At 32.7% G+C, this 16639-nt stretch overlaps 1 non-coding gene and 1 pseudogene across 1 annotated transcript; both read right to left on the reverse strand.

The window, feature by feature from the left end:
- Positions 1-14511: 14511 nt before the first annotated feature.
- Positions 14512-14873, reverse strand: LOC112395157 (39S ribosomal protein L52, mitochondrial pseudogene; annotated as a pseudogene).
- Positions 14874-15307: 434 nt separating this feature from the next.
- Positions 15308-15380, reverse strand: TRNAA-UGC (transfer RNA alanine (anticodon UGC)). The gene has a single exon. It is a non-coding gene; the product is annotated as a tRNA-Ala (tRNA).
- Between the last annotated feature and the right edge of the window lie 1259 nt (positions 15381-16639).

Genomic DNA, 16639 nt, shown 5'->3' on the forward strand with positions numbered 1-16639 from the left:
GGAAAATCAAATGGAACAAAGAGAAAACAGCAAGGTGATATATTTTAATACAATCACATAAAAATAACCTTTAAGTGGCTTAAGAGACACAGATTATATTATGGGATGAAAAAACCAAGATCTCTACTAGAAACCCATTTTTAGTTGTGTTGAGATATACATAACATAAAATTTGCCATTTTAATCATTTATAACTATACAGTTCAGTGACATTATGTACATTCATATTGTTGTGTAATCGTTACCGTCTTTATTTCCAGAACATTTTTTAATCTACCCCAAACTAAATTCCATATCATTTGAATATTGACTCCACATTTTCCCCCGCCTTCACCCCTGGCCACCACCATTCTACTTTCTGTCTCTGCGAATTTGACTATTCTAGACATGACAAATGAGTGGAGTCATATAGAATTTGTCTTTGTGACTGGCTTATTTCACTTAGCATAATGTCCTTGAGGTTCATCCATATGGTTACATGTGCCAGAATTTCCTACCTTTTTAAGGTTGAATAATATTCTGTATATATATATACTAGATTTAGTTTATTCATTCATCTATTAATGGACACTTGTGTTTCCTCTTTTAACTAGAGAATAGGGTATATTGCTGGTATGAAAATGACTGTTCAAACATCTGTTTGAGTCCCTGCTTTCAATTATTTTGAGTATCTACATCCAGTAGTGAAATTGTTGAATCAAATAGTAATTCTATGAGTACTTTTTTTGGGAACCATCATTCTATTTTCCATGGTGACTACACCATTTGACATTTCTACCAGCAATGCACATGGGCTCAAGTTTCTTCATATCCTTACCAACACTTGTTATTTTCTGGGGGGTTTTTTTTGTCTGATTTTTTGTTTGTTTGTTTTGATAGCCTTCATAATGGGTATGTTGAACTGTCTCTTTGTGATTTTGATTAACATTTCCTTAATGATTAGTGTTGTTAAGCTTATTTTAATGTATTTATTGCCCATTTTAATGTCTTCTTTGGAGAAATGTCTATTCAAGTACTTTGTATTTAAACTGGTTGTTAGTTTTGTTGTTGAATTACAAGAGTTCTTTATATATTCTGGATACTACTCCCTTACCAGATATCTGATTTTCAATTTTATCCCTTTCCATGGTTTGCCTTTTCATTCTGTTAATATTTCCCTTGATGCACAGAAGTTTTTAATTTTGAAAGACTAATTGATCTATTTTTTTCTTTTGTTGCCTGTGCTTTTGGGGTCATATTTAAGAAATCAATGCCAAATTTACATCATGAAGCTTTTCCACTATATTTTCTTCTAAGAGCTTTATGTTCTGAACTTTGATACATTCTGAGTTAACATTTACATATGGTGTAAATAAGGGTCCAAATTTTTCTTTTGCAGATGTATATCTAGTTTCCCTAACACTATTTGTTGAAAAAAAATCCTTTCCCCATTGAATGGTCTTGGCAACCTAGTCCAAATTCTTTGACCATATACGTGAGGGTTTACTTCTGGGCTATTTTTGTTTGTTTTGTTTTGTTTTGTTGTGGTACATGGGCCCCTCACTGTTGTGGCCTCTCCCGTTGAGGAGCACAGGCTCCGGACACGCAGGTTCAGCGGCCATGGCTCACGGGCCCAGCCACTCCGCTGCATGTGGGATCCTCCCGGACCAGGGCAGGAACCCGTGTCCCCCGCATTGGCAGGTGGACTCTCAACCACTGCGCCACCAGGGAAGCCCTGGGCTGTTTTTTTTTATTGGTGTATATGTCTGTCTTTATGACAGTGCCACATTCTTTTGATTACAATACATTTGTAGTAAGTTTTGAAATCATAAATTGTGAGACCTCAAAGTTTATTCTTCTTTTAAAAAATTGTTTTGACTAGAAATCAATGTTTAATATAAAGACATAAGTAGTTTAAAAGAAAAGAAATGGAGAAACAGAAATAGATATACATGGAACATTCACTAAGATAGACTATATTCTGGGCCATAAACAAAACCTTAACAATTTTAAATAACTGAAATCATGTAAAGTATATTCTCAGGCCTACAGAGAAGTAAAATCAAACTAATCTATGCCCACAAATTGGTGACTTAGATAAGATAGACACATTCTTTGAAAGAAACTTTGAAAGATTACTCATGAAGAAATATTCAACCTGAATAGCCCTATATCTATTAGGGCAAGTGAATCCATAGTCAGAACCTTACAACATAAGGTTGTAAGTCTCGTGTGGCTTGCCTTGCAAATCCTACCAGTCATTTAAGAAAGAAATACCATCAATTCTGCACAAATTCTTGTAGACTAAAGGAAAATATTCTAACTCGGTTATAAGGTTAACATTACACTGGTGTCAAATGTGGAAAAAGATATTTTAAGGAAAATAAATGACAGAGCATCTTCTGGACAGAGATGCAAAAAAAGAAAAATCAATACAATATTAGAAAAGCAAAGCTGACAATATACGTAAGGAATAATATGCCATGGTCACATAAGATTTATGCTGGGAATGCAAAGCTGTTTTTACATTCAAATGTCAATCAATGTAATTCACATATTAACATAATAAAGAAGAAAAACATTATGATCCTCTCACTAGAAGTAGAAATAGCATTTGATAGAATTCAAAATTTAGTCATGATTTTAAAAAACCTCATAGAGCTAGAATCGAAAGGAATATTCATCTTACTGAAGATGTCTACAACTATCATCACAAGTATTGAAGAGAACTGAATGCTTTTCCACCTGGATTAGGAACAAAAAAAGATGTCTGCCATTATCACTCCTATTTAACATAATACTATTTCTATATTTGCAAATATATTGATTACCTACAAAAAAGCAATCTAAAATAATCTAAAAATTTAATAGAACTCAATATGTGAATTTAGCCATTTATCAAATATAATGGCTCTATACAAAAATTGATTATATTTGTATATAACAGCAATGAACAATAGTAATTAAAAATTTTGAGAAGTGCCATTAACAGTACCACCTAAAACATGAAATACTTAGGTTTAAACACAGCAAAATATGTGAAGCATTTATGTATTTAAAATTGTAAAATGCTGATGAAATAAAGAAATAAATACAGAAATTTACTGTGTTTTTGGATTAGTAGACTTAATTTCTGTAAGTTGTCAGCTTTCCTTAAAGTGATCAATTCAGTCAGTTTCAAAGAAAATCACAGGATATTTTTTTTAGAACTTGATAGATTCATTAAAAAATGTGTACAGAAAAGCAAAGTAACTGGAAGAGCCAACACAATTTTTGAAATATGAGAAAAGTTTTGGAGGACTCTTAATGCCTAATGTCAAGACTTACTTAAAGCTATAGTAATTGAGTGGTTTTAGAAAGAGAAAAAAAACATACAAAATGATGGAACAGAATAGAGGCTAAATATAAACCCATACATACATGACCCAGTGTTTTTCTAAAGGGGTGTGAAGTCAATTCAACAAAAATAGAATATAGTTTTCAATAAATGATACTAGAACAATTGGACATCCATAAGAAAAAAATAAACCTCTATCCTTCTACCCACTATATACAATAATTAACTCAATATGGATTCTAGGCCTTAATGTGAAACCAAAAACTATAAAACTCAAAATGAAAATCATGGAAAAAAATCTTTATGGCTTCTGGCTAGGTGAAATTTTCTTATATGCACCCTAAAAACTATGATCCATAAAGGAAGAAAATCATAAATTATGAATATCTAATTTATCAAAACAAGGAATGTTTGCTCTTTGAAAGCCACTCTTAGTAGAATAAAAAAAATATGCCACACTCTTGGAAAATATATTCACAAAATTATATATATATGTGTATATATATATATACACATATATATAATTTTTTATCTGAATACATTTTATTTTACTTTTGTTCTTAAAAGATAGCTGGATACATATTCTGATTTATCATTGTATTTTTCATCACTGTACAGATGTTTTATTGTCTTCTGGCTTACAGTGTTTCTGATGATAAACTCTTCTTTTTATTTCAAATTATGTATTTCATAAAGGACTATGACCAAGATATAACAAAAACTCTAAAAAAAATTAAAAGAATAAATAAAGGTGCCAAATTATTTGAGAAGATATTTTACCATTACAGATATATAGATGACAAATAATCACATGGAAATATGTTTAACATTGTTAGTCATTACGGAAATTAATGTTTAAACCACAACAGGGTACCACTCTATAACTTTTAGAATGACTATTATCAAGAAAATTGACTACACCGTATATACTATTCAGAGTTACAGAAACTTTTTCATATTGCTGGTAGGAATGCAAAAGTGTTCTAGTCATTTTGGAAAACATTTAGCAGTGTCTTATAAGGTTAAACTTACCATATAATACCATACACTTATCATATGATCCAGTTACCCTATTCCTATTTATCTTAGGGAAAAGAAAACTTATGTTCACATAAAATCTGAATATGGATGTTTATGGTAGCTTTATTCATAATAGCCAAACTTTGGAAATAGTCCAAATATTTCTCATTTAGGAAAGAATAAACTGTTATACATCCATACAATGGAATAATACTCAATAATAAAAATAAACTGTGAATGCACCCAACAATGTTGATTCCTCTCAAATCCATTAGATGAAAATGATTTACTCAAAGGCAACAGCATATGATTTTATTTAGATGATTTTCTTGGAAAAAAAAAAGCAAAAAGCTGTAGGGACAAAAAATAAATAAATCTTACAGCCCCATGCATCTAGACTATTTATGACCTCAAGATATCTCCAAGTTCAAGATCTCCCAACTTTCAGAAATGTAAATACTTAAGAAGATAACAATCCAGGTTCTCTAGCACCTTGGGCCTTAACCTAGGGACCTAGACTGGTTGTAACCATTTGGCATTTTATAGAGATAATATAAGCTTTATTGTACTTCCAAATCAGAGAAATTTAATTTAAAAATGGCTATCAATCTAATTCTCATGGTATATGAAGTATTCCAGAAAGTTAGGGCTTTTTACAGGAACACTGATGAAACCAGGGATGTTTTATTTCTCCAAAGCCTTTAAAATAAGAAAAAGAAAAATAGAATGAATTTAGAAATAAACAAGATATCTAGAAAAATTTCAATATTAGAGAATAACTCACTTCTTAACCCATGGAGCAAACAATAATTCAGAGGAGGAAAAATATAATGCTTGTCTTGAATGAAAATGAAGATACAGCATATAATAACTTTTGGAGTTCAGCTCTAAGTGCTTATTTTAGAAGAAAAAAATAATTAAATTGTAAGCTATTTTAAGAAGCTATAAAATATGAGCAAATGAAACATTAAATAAATGGAAGGAACCAAATAATAGAGAGCAGAAATTAATAAAGTAGATAACAGAAAAGTAATAAAATAATTGATAAAACCTTAACAAGGCTAATCAAGAAAAGAAGAAAGCCAACTTACTGATGTATGAAATGAGTCTGGAATTTATTACTACATATTTTGTAAAAATTTTTTAAAAACTGGCAAGATAAAAGGAAAGAATTAATACCAAATATCCCAAATATCCTTCATTAACAAAATGCCTTCTGGGCTTTCACTGCCATGGCCCAGGTTCAATCCCTGGTTGGGGAACTGAAGTCTGACAAGAGGTGAGGCTAAAAAACAACAGACAAGGCCAAATTTTTAACATATAAGTAGATTGAATATTGCAACATATAAAATGGATAATACAATACATATTATGAAGTGGAGTTGATTTTATAAATGCAAGGTTGGATTAAAACTCAAAGTATTTCACAATAGAAACAGATTTAAGGTGAAGTTTACATGACCGTCTTAAAAGATGCATAAAAACATTTGACACCTATCCTCAATAAATATGTTCAACAAACAAGTACTATAAGGGAACTTCCTCAATATAATATGTAGTGTTGTTTTAAAATTTGGGTAGCAGATACTAAGAAGAAGCTATTATAGCCTGAAAAAAAATGGACACATATATTGTGTTATGGAAAGCATTTGATAAAATGATTTCTACAATAATAGAAAGCACACCAAGCACAATGGAGTCTACAATCTGTAGGGAAGATGGTTTCAAAAGAACCAAAATATTGTCTGTCGACTTTCTGTGTCATGCAGTGTATGGGTATTTTGCAACTGGCTTCTTTCACTTATCATAATGTTTTCAAATGTTTAAAGAATCTCTGTTCTTCATTATTATTGCTAAATAGTATTACATTGTATGGGTATATCACATTTTACTTATTCATGAGATGATAAACATTTGAGTTTCTTATACTGCCTATTATCAATGATTCCGCTAAGTACATGCCTGCATACGTTTTTGTGAGGATAAATGTTTTCCCTTCACTTGGGCATACACCTAGGAGTGAAATTGCTGAGTCATATGATATCTTATGTTTTGCCTTTTGAAGAACTGCCAAACTGTTTTAGAAAGCAGCTGCACCATTTTACATTCCCCCAGCAATGTATGAGAGTCTCCATTTTTACCAACATCTGTTATTATCTTTTTGCTTGTAGCCATCCTAGTGGATGTGAAGCAGTAGCTCATTGTGGTTTTGTTTTGCATCTCCTTAATGCATATCCTCTTTGGAGGACTTCTGTTTATATCCTTTGTCTAGTTTTAATTGGTCTATTTGTCTTGATTATTGACCTGTGAGAGGTATTTACATATTTTAGATGCACAGGTCTTGTCAGATATATGGTTTGCAAATATTTTCTCCTGTCTTTGAGCTATCTTTCCACTTCCTTAATGATGTCCTTTAAAGTACGAAAGCTTTTAGTTTTGATGCAAATTATTTAATTAATTTGTCATTTGGACTTCTGGCCTCAGATCTAAGAAACAATTGCTTAATGTAGGGTAGTGCAAATGGACTCTTACGTTTTTCTTTAAGACTTTTGTACTTTTAGGTGTTATATTTTAGTGTTTGCTTCAGTTTTAGTTATTTTTTACATGGTGTGAGGGAGTTCAATTTATTCTTTTGCATTTCGATATCCAATTAACGCAGAAACAATTTGTTGAAAGGGCTACTCTTTCCCCTTTAGATTATTTTTACATCCTCGTTGAAAATGAATCTATCGTAAATAAATGTAAGAATTTATTTCTGGACTGTCAATTCTATTCCAATGATCTATATGTCTATAGTTGTGCCAGTACCACACTATCTTAATGAAACTTTGTAGTAAGTTTTGAAAATGAGTCATTCATTTTTTTTTCTTTTCTTTGAAGATTGTTTTGACTATTCTGGGTAACTTGAATATCCATAAATAATTTTGGATCAACTTGCTGATTTAGGCAACTGGGATTTTGTTAAGGATTGCCTAGAATCTGTAAATATATTTGGGGATTCTTGACATTTTAACAATATTAAGTCTTTCAATTCATGAACATGGGATGTCTTTCCATTTATTCAGGTCTGTAATTTCTGGCAAAGATAATTTTTAGTTTACAGTGTATGCATCTTGCATGTCCTTTGTAGACTACATTCCTAAGTATTTTATTCTTTTAGATGCTGCTGCTAATAATTTTTTCTTAATTTCATTTTTAATTCTTTATTGCTTATGCATAGATATATACTTGAGTTCTATATACTGACTTTGTATTTTATAAATTTGCTCAACTCACATCTTGGTTCTCATAGTATTTCACTGTATTCTCTGGGATTTTCTGTGAACAAAAGCATGTCAACTGCAAATAGAGATAGTTTTACTTTTTCCTTTACAATCTGTATGACTTTTGTTTCACTTTCTAATCTGATTTTTCTGGTTAGAATTGCCACTAAAATATACAGTAGAAGTGACAAGAACAGAAATCCTTGTCTTGTTCCTAATCTCAGGGTGGAAAGCAGTAAGTTTTTCCTCATTAATTATGACGCTAGCTGTGAGTCTTTTTATAGATGGTCTATATCAGATTGAGGAAATTCTCTTCAATTCATATTGTATTGAGTTTTATTTTTAATCATGAAGAAGTGTTGGACTTTTTCAAGTCTTTTGTTCTAATCTATTACGCTGATCATACATTTTCCTTTATGGTATATTACATTGATTGATTTTCAAATAGTGAACTCCTTAAATTCCTAGGAAAAAACCCACATATTTGTCTTTATACACTATGTCAGACAGTCAACATAGATTTATAATTATTGTTTTATCCAGTTTTCTTTTAAATAAGAGAATAAAAGGGTTACAAAATACATTTATACTATTGTCTGTATTTATCCATGTAGTTACTGTTATTTAAGCAATCTTTATTTCTTCATGTAGATTTGTGTCACTGTTTAGTAACCTTTAATTTCAGCCTGAAGAACTCCCTGAGTATTTCTTGTAGGACAGGGCTGCTAGCAACAAATTTTATCAGTTTTATTTATCTTGGAATGTCTTAATAGCTCCATTATTTTTTGAAGTGTTTTGCTAGATATACAATGTCTTGTTGAAAATCTTTTTCTTAACTACATTTCAAGGATCCCATTTTCTTGTCTTCCGACCTCCATGGTTTCTGAAGAGCAGTCAAATGTTAATCTTACTGAAGATCCCTTGTATGTGATAAATTGTTTGTCTTTCACTGTTTTCAAGATTTTCTTTGACTTTTGTCAGCTTCGCTATGATGTATCTAGGTGTGAATCTTTTTTGTGTTTATTCTTCTTGGAGTCGCTGAGCTTCTTGGAAATGTAGATTAATTTTCATTCTTACTTCAAATGATTTTCTACCTTTTCCACTTTCTTCTCTCATTCTCTGGCTTCCTTTGTGCATATGCTGATTTGGTCACCAGGGTCCCACAGTCACTGAGGCTCTATTTTTCTCCTTTCATTTTCCTTCTGTTCATGAGAATGGATAATCTATAGTGATATTTCTTTAAGTACACTGATTCTTCTTCTAGTTCAAATCTATTGTTGAGCTTTTCTAATATTGTTATTACACGTATTCTACCTTTTACTTTCAGAATGAACTTCCATTTGGTGCTTTTACATTATTTCTCTTTGTTGGTGTTAAATATTTGATGAGACATAATTGTCATTTGTCCTTTAACCCAGTTTCTTTTAGTTCTTTAAATATACATATACAGCTGATTTAAAATTTTTGTTCATTAGTCCTAATATCTGGTCCTGCTCAGAGATATATTTTTCTGGCTAATTTTTTCCCAAGTTGTTGCATACTTTTGTATTTATTTTCATGTCTCATAATTTTTTGTTGAAAAGTTGGCTTTTTACATGGTACATTGTAACAAAGATTGGGTTTACCAAGGTCCTTATTCTTCCATTCCAGAATTTAGTCATTAGGAAGATTTTGACTTCCAGAATTCTCAAATATCTTTGGCTCCTTGTAATTGGCCCATTTAGGAAATAACTGGGCACGATTTACAGCTCTCCAGAAGAATATCGTACTTAGATGTTGATAGAAGAGTTCCTCTCAGAAAACAGATCCAGGATATAATTGAAGAACTTTTTCCTCTGACAGGTTGGAGTCTCCATTTTTCCTGTGCAGTAGGATTACATCTTTGCTACCAACGAGTGACTATTGTGTCCTCATTCTTCTCTTATCTAGTCTGAGTATTAATTGTGATTTTTCAGTCTCCGCTCTATGATGGTTTGGATAGAGGTAGGGTAATTTGCATGACTTGTAGTTTATGGGCTATGAAAACATGAAGAAACACATCTGTACCTGATAGAGAAAACTGTCACACAGAGACCCTGAACTTGCAGGTAGAAAAGGGATGTAGCTTCAGGCCTTCTCTCTTGGGAAGGGGCTAAGTGTATCATATCCCTTGAAAAAAGAAAAAATGAACGTAAACAAATTTCTTCTGGCCAGAGGTTGGACCGTGGCGAGGATTGCTAAGTGTTAGCCAAAACACATTCCCCTTTCTTATTAGTATGAAGGTTTCTGGGAAGTAATTGCTTAGCTTTTTTCAAAAAGCTACATTTCAAGCACCCCCCCACACCTCACCTCAGCCTCATACCACCAACCTCTCTATCTTCTTACAATAAGTATGGTCATGTTACTTGTTATTGCCAATAAAATGGAAGCAGATATTTTGTGTTACTTCCAGGACAAGGCTATAAAAAACAGAATTTCTTCTTCCTCAATTTATTTCCCATTTCACTATATGGTTTAAGAGGTTTCTGAGACTCTAGGTTTGGTGATGATAGAAAATGGAAGGAAGCTGGGTCTCTGAATCAAAATGTGGAAGAGAGACGCCCCCTAACATAAATACCCTTCTTAAACTGTCAGAGTGAGATAAACTTCTATGTGTTTGAGCCATTAGTTTTTTGTGGTATATTTGTTATAGAAATTGAGCTTGCTATCATTAAATCTTTCTTTATTATACCTGCTGAAACACATGAGTAAAAAAAGACAACTTTTTTGAATGGGGGATAAATCCATGTTTTACCATATCTCCTCGTTTCTGCATATTCAGAAACCTATCCAACCTATGTATGAATATATATTGGACATCTGTTTTTATAAGTGGTTACGATTTCTACATTTCCATATGTAAGGGTGAGATCTAGTAACAGCAAGAAACAGTTACATGACCATTGTAAGGGCACATTTTTTTCCCTATAACAGTCATTAATAAATACACATCCACTAAATAATATTGGCATTATCCAACTTATTTGTGATATCCTTGTTACCTAAATTGCATAATATAAAGACAAAAGTGTGACTACACACACACACAAAAGGAAACATGCACATTATTTTGAATGTATGTCTGTATCCATTACCATGATTTGTTAAGCCAAATGTAAAATGATATCATCAGTAACTGAAGTCATGTCTTTATGACAGTAGACAAGCAATTAGATGAATTCTGGGTTTGTGTCTATCTAATCTATAAGTCATAGCATATACTACTTAACTTTTAAATATAAATGTGGAATTATTCAATCTAAAATCTACATTTTCTTTTTTCAAGTGTTATGTTTATAACATAAAGTGTTGAAAAGGGCATGGTATGGTCCTAAAAATGGAAATGTATTGAAAATTGTGTAGATAAAAATGAATAAGCTTATAATTTTAGTTGTTTATTGTTCAGCTAAAGGATATTCTTCCTCTTGGCAGAATCAGGAAAACACACAGCAGCTCAGAATCCACTAAATAAAATTTCTTTGATTTTATATGTTCATATATAATTTTCTATTTATGCATAGTCAATATTTTGAAAAAAAAGGTTAAAGGAAAAATAGTGATGATGCCTTGTTATATTTTAGGAAATATTTAAATGAAATTGCTATATTTTCATAATTTAGTCTTTTGCGCCATATTGCTTATGATCGTATGCTTTTATCAATATTACATCTTAAAGTTTCATCTTGATTGCTAACCTATAGCATTTGATTTTTCATATTTTATAAATGTATATATATATATATTTCCCTCTGAGGATATGTCTTAATTATGTAGATGATATATAGAAAGGCTACTTCCAGTAACACTAGCTACTTCCAGTTAACACTGATATCAATTTTTGTTTGCCATTCTCTGTTCCCTTATATCATTCCACTACATACATGACTGAACCTAGCACTTTATAAAATGTCAGAATCTCTTGGGGTAGAGCATGTATTTATTATAAGGTAAGCAAGTATATATCAATTTGCCTCCTATCTCCATTATACCACAGAAGTTACTGTACTTTGGTCAAGGTCACCTGTGATGTCCACTTTTCACATTAAATGGACATATCAGGTCATCTCACTAAACTATCAGCACTTTTAGCAACAGTTCACATCTTCCTGCTTATTGAAACACTCTCTGTACTCAGCACCTAAGCTTTCATTTCACCCGTATCCAAGGATTTTTCTTTCTTCTGGACTTTGGATTCCCTGTATACTCTTCCTCAGATAGGAAGACACTTTTTCAGCTGTAATCCATGGTTATTACCTTGGAGCCCTGTTGATGTGGTGGTTAAGGTATGAGGCAAGAGAAGTGTTCTATAGTCTGCTGATTAAATCTAAGCCTTTTAGTGAGCTTGTGTCTCGGGATTACGACCATTGTAAGTGCTTCTCTAATGGTAGTATAGTTTTTCTTCACTCTGCTCCCTATTCAATTTCCTGGCTACATCATTTCCAATCTACTTTCTTGAACTGCTAAGCCCTGTAAAGCGTTGCCTTCCTCCCTCCCCTGCTGTCTCACCTAAGGTGAGACAGGAAGTAGGAGGTAGCTGGAGTGGAGAGGAATTCCCTTTCCTCTGGTGGAATTAGGTTCCAGAATTGTGCTCTAGTGAAATATTTATCCCTCGAATAATGAAGTGGACTCTGGGTGTATTTCACAAGGACCTCTTCCCTTCCCTCTGCCATAGCGACAAAGTGATCTTAGGAATCCTCACCCAAAACATTGGTGTAAAATTATGAAGGGATTTGAGATGGGGCTCAGCAGTTTCTCAGTCTTACATTAGTGGACACTCAGCCTGCAGCAATTCATCAAAATTATCGTTCAAGTGTTCTATCATTTTATGGCTCCAGTGCCTACTGCTCCATGCTAGTACATTTTGGTTGCTGTATCTCTCCTGGTGTGCCTTTCTCTGTAGATGTTAGAGTGGTCACTTACATTACAACCTGCATTCTCAAATGAGGACAATGTCATTAATTTTCAATTTGTCCCGCTTCCTCTTGTTGTAAGGATGGAAGTGAAAACTTCACGGGTGGTCACTTACATTACAACCTGCATTCTCAAATGAGAACAATAAGTCATTAATTTTCAATTTGTCCCGCTTCCTCTTGTTGTAAGGATGGAAGTGAAAACTTCTAAGGTCTTCAGCTATTAGATCTAAAATCAGTAGTGTGGCTTTAAGATAGTTTGTGGAACACGTCAATCCTTCTAACTTAGATTTTCCTCAATACACTTTCCCCTTGTTTCTTGAAATGAACGAATTCTTTTCATCTTTCAGGTATCAACTTTAAATCTCACTACAGTATGCAGGTCTACTTGTTATTCTATCTAAAACAACTCCTTCACTCTCATCTTTATCTGTTACAACATTCTTTCAGCACTTGTGGAAAGCTTGAATGCTTTTTTTAAAATTCTGTATTCTCTTGTAGAATAAAAATTGTTGAGGGGAAGAACTATGCCTAGGTCTTTTCACCCTTCTATTTTCAATATTTAGTATAATTTGTTACTTAATATTTTATGAGTAAATAAATGTCTTATTTACACAAATGTATTTTTTCATAGAATAAATAATTCACGTTATTTATTAAAATATATAAGACCAGTCTATGTGTTCAGATTTCTTTTAGATGGTTTTTAATGAAGTCGTGACTATTTTCATGAAAATATTCAGGAAACATTGATGAAATACTTGAAATTATTTATAATCAACTTTATTTTTGTCTGAAAACCAAAGGTTTTCAAATATTTTTTGGAAGCCTCTTGTATGTACAATGATGCCTCAGCACCTAGCACTTATTTAAAAAATGGCCTTCCCTCATCAAAGATAATATAATTATCTCATTACTTCTCTCTTCTTAAATCCTTAATCTTAATATTTACGACATGTAGTATAAGTATCTGCTATAAGTAATTTTTTTAGAATACATTTATTTCCTGGCTCTCACTTTGATTTTACCCAGATTAGAGAAATAGGTTATTACTATTTTTTGCCATGAATCCTTTGGTTTTTTTTGAAATATAGTTGATGTACAGAATTATATGTTACAGGTGTATAACAGAGTGATGTCACAATTTTTAAGTTTATACTTTATTTATAGTTATTGTAAATATGGGCTGTATTCCCTGTGTTGTACAATATATCCTTGTAGCTTATTTTATACATAATAGTTTGTACCTCTTAATCCATTACCCCTATCTAGCCCCTCCTCCCACTAGTTTGTTCTCTATATCTGTGAGTCTACTTCTTTTTGGTTATATTAACTAGTTTTTTGTATTTTGTAGATTCCGCATATAAGTAGCGGCATACAGTATTTGTCTTTCTCTGTCTGACTTATTTTATTGATACTTAGCATAATGCCCTCCAAGTCCATCCAGTTGTTGCAAATGGCAAAATTTCATTGTTTTTTATAGCTGAATAGTAGTCCATTGTATGGAATATATCTTTATCCATTCATCTGTTGATGGACGCTTAGGTTGATTCCGTATCTTGGCAGTTGTAAATAATGCTGCTTTGAACACTGAGGTACATGTATCTTTCCAAATTTGTGTTTTTGTTTTTTTCAGATATATACTCGAGTGGAATTGCTGGGTCATATGGTAGTTCTATCATTAGGTTATTATTATTTTTAATTTTATACAATATAACTTGAGCAAGCATCTGTCTAAGATTTTGGATTTGCCATAAATAGGCTCAAAGTGCCATTAAATAACTTTATATAATAACAAAAAAAAGAAATACTTTCATATAGTTATTCATCTCTGATGAATTACCAGACAACAGTATGGAGTGGAGCCCCCAGCCAACTCATAATGTCATGTCAACTGAGCAATAAGTACATTTAAATTGTTTTAAGCTTGTGAGAATTTAGGGTTACTTGGTTTTGTTTTTCTGGGGGAGGCAGGAGTTGCTTTTTATTGACCTGGTCGTGGGTTCTGCAGTAGGGCGCCTTTGGGTTTAAGAGCATTCTGCTGCTTCCTTTCTTCTTCCTGCAACTTCTGCTGCCTGAGCTGCCATGCTTGTAATCCAGCATCCATTTCCTGTGACAGCAGTACAACTCGTCTTGCAACTTTTTACCTTTGGCCTTTTCTTCGAAGCTGGCCTTTCATTGGAGGAGGCCATCCCCGTAAGACCAGTCTGGGAGCTCCGCAAGGAGCCTGTAGCCAGAGGGGTTGGGAGCGAGGCCCTGCTGGACTCACCACCGACTGCTCACCCGACCTGTGACGCCACAGTGTAGCCTCCAGCCACTAGAGAGCAGTAAACGCAAAGCAGCCATGCTGAGGCACAGGAAGGGTTGCTTGGTTTTACAGCAAAATCAAGCTTTACCAGACTGATACAACAGGATTCCAAAGGAAAAATAGCACTTAACCTTACATTTAACATTTGTGATATACCAGTAAACAATTTTTTTTTTCATTTTTATAATTGTAGCTTCCTTGGCTGTTTTATTGGAACCCACTTAACGATTGTCAATTTATTTATACAGTTGAATAACCCTGCCATAAACAATACATAACTTTAAACATGAGAACATGTAATGATTAAGGATTGGGATTAAAACATATTCAGGAATTTACAGCAATTCACACAGGACTAATGGAATATCGAGGACATGGCCACCTGAATGATATAAACTATACTTCTTTTTATACATTATTCTTTTTCTTTTTCAAATATTTTTTTCTGACCATGTGGCTTGTGGGATGTTAGTTCCCTGACCAGGGATGGAACCCAGGTCCCCTGCAGTGCAAGTGCAGAGTCCTAACCACTGGACCACCAGGGAGTTCCCTTTACTGTTTACATTATTCTTTTACACACTTTTAAATTTTAAGTTCCATGAGGCCTATATCCCCTTTTTAAAGGAATTGACTAGGTAGTATTAACTGTATTGTAATTTCAGGGACAACAATTATTAGAATTTTTTAGTGAAATTATGATAAGAACTGTAATTTCCAATAAATACATAGTAATTGTCTTTTTTCTTAACAAAAAAATTCACTAAATTTATACAGACTTTTATACAGTCACACACATTTGCCAAGGGGAATAAAAAACAGTTTAAAATTATTTGATTTAAAAGCTTCTTTGAGTTATTTCCATTGTGCCTAAATTTTCAGATGGAAACGCACAAATTAAATGACAGGATGTTTGGTTTGCTTAATATTAACTCTGAATGAATGTTTCCGAATGGTTCTGAGTAAATTATATTTTCCACGTAATGGCCTGATAATAATGAAGTGCTTTTTACCCCAGTCTTGCTAAATATATATGCTATTTTCCTTGTCTTAACACTATCACTGAATTACTGTTGTTCTTTTCTCTTTCTTCCTTTTTTTCTTTTTTCTCCTTTCTTTCCTTCTTTCTCTCTTTTCTTTTTCATTCTTATTTTTTGTTGTCATTTCACTTGGCATATCTTCTTGCATAGCCTGTGGAATTAAAATTATCTCAGTGAACACAATGTGCTGACTTAGATATAGACCATGCCTTTAAAAATGTTCTATTTGCAATAGGCTAGAAATAGAATAGAGGTTTCATGCAGATCAGAAACTGTGGTGGAAATCAATAGCTATCTGACTTTAGCAGGTGACTTCCTCTTTTAAAGAACTAATGAATGTTATCTGATGTACTGGAGCAGTCTGCTGTTCAATGAGGCTGAAGAACAGATGTGCAATATGTGTGTCTAGGGTAAAATTCAATGATGCAGCTGTGTATTTGGCTAAGGTTCATCTGAACACTCTTAGTCACTTTTGAATAGTCTTGAGTAGGATCCCTAACTACTTTGGGGCAGTAGTAAAGGAACTTAAAAAAAAAAAAAAAAAGATTTATGACACTGCTTACTTGGCTGTATCTTTAATTTTATAAATTTCATACCATCAAATTCTTAGTGTTTTCCTGAAATTACCTTATGTCTACAATATACATCTATAAATCTATATCTATCTATATGTATCCAAGTATGTATGTATCTACCTAGCTCTGCAGTTGTAGTCTACATTATGATGAAAGTTTGATTCAAATAATACAGCAATGGAATGTGGGTCC

Source organism: Neophocaena asiaeorientalis, unplaced genomic scaffold (assembly GCF_003031525.2).
Source record: "Neophocaena asiaeorientalis asiaeorientalis breed wild unplaced genomic scaffold, Neophocaena_asiaeorientalis_V1.1 scaffold25, whole genome shotgun sequence".
Classification (NCBI taxonomy): domain Eukaryota; kingdom Metazoa; phylum Chordata; class Mammalia; order Artiodactyla; family Phocoenidae; genus Neophocaena; species Neophocaena asiaeorientalis.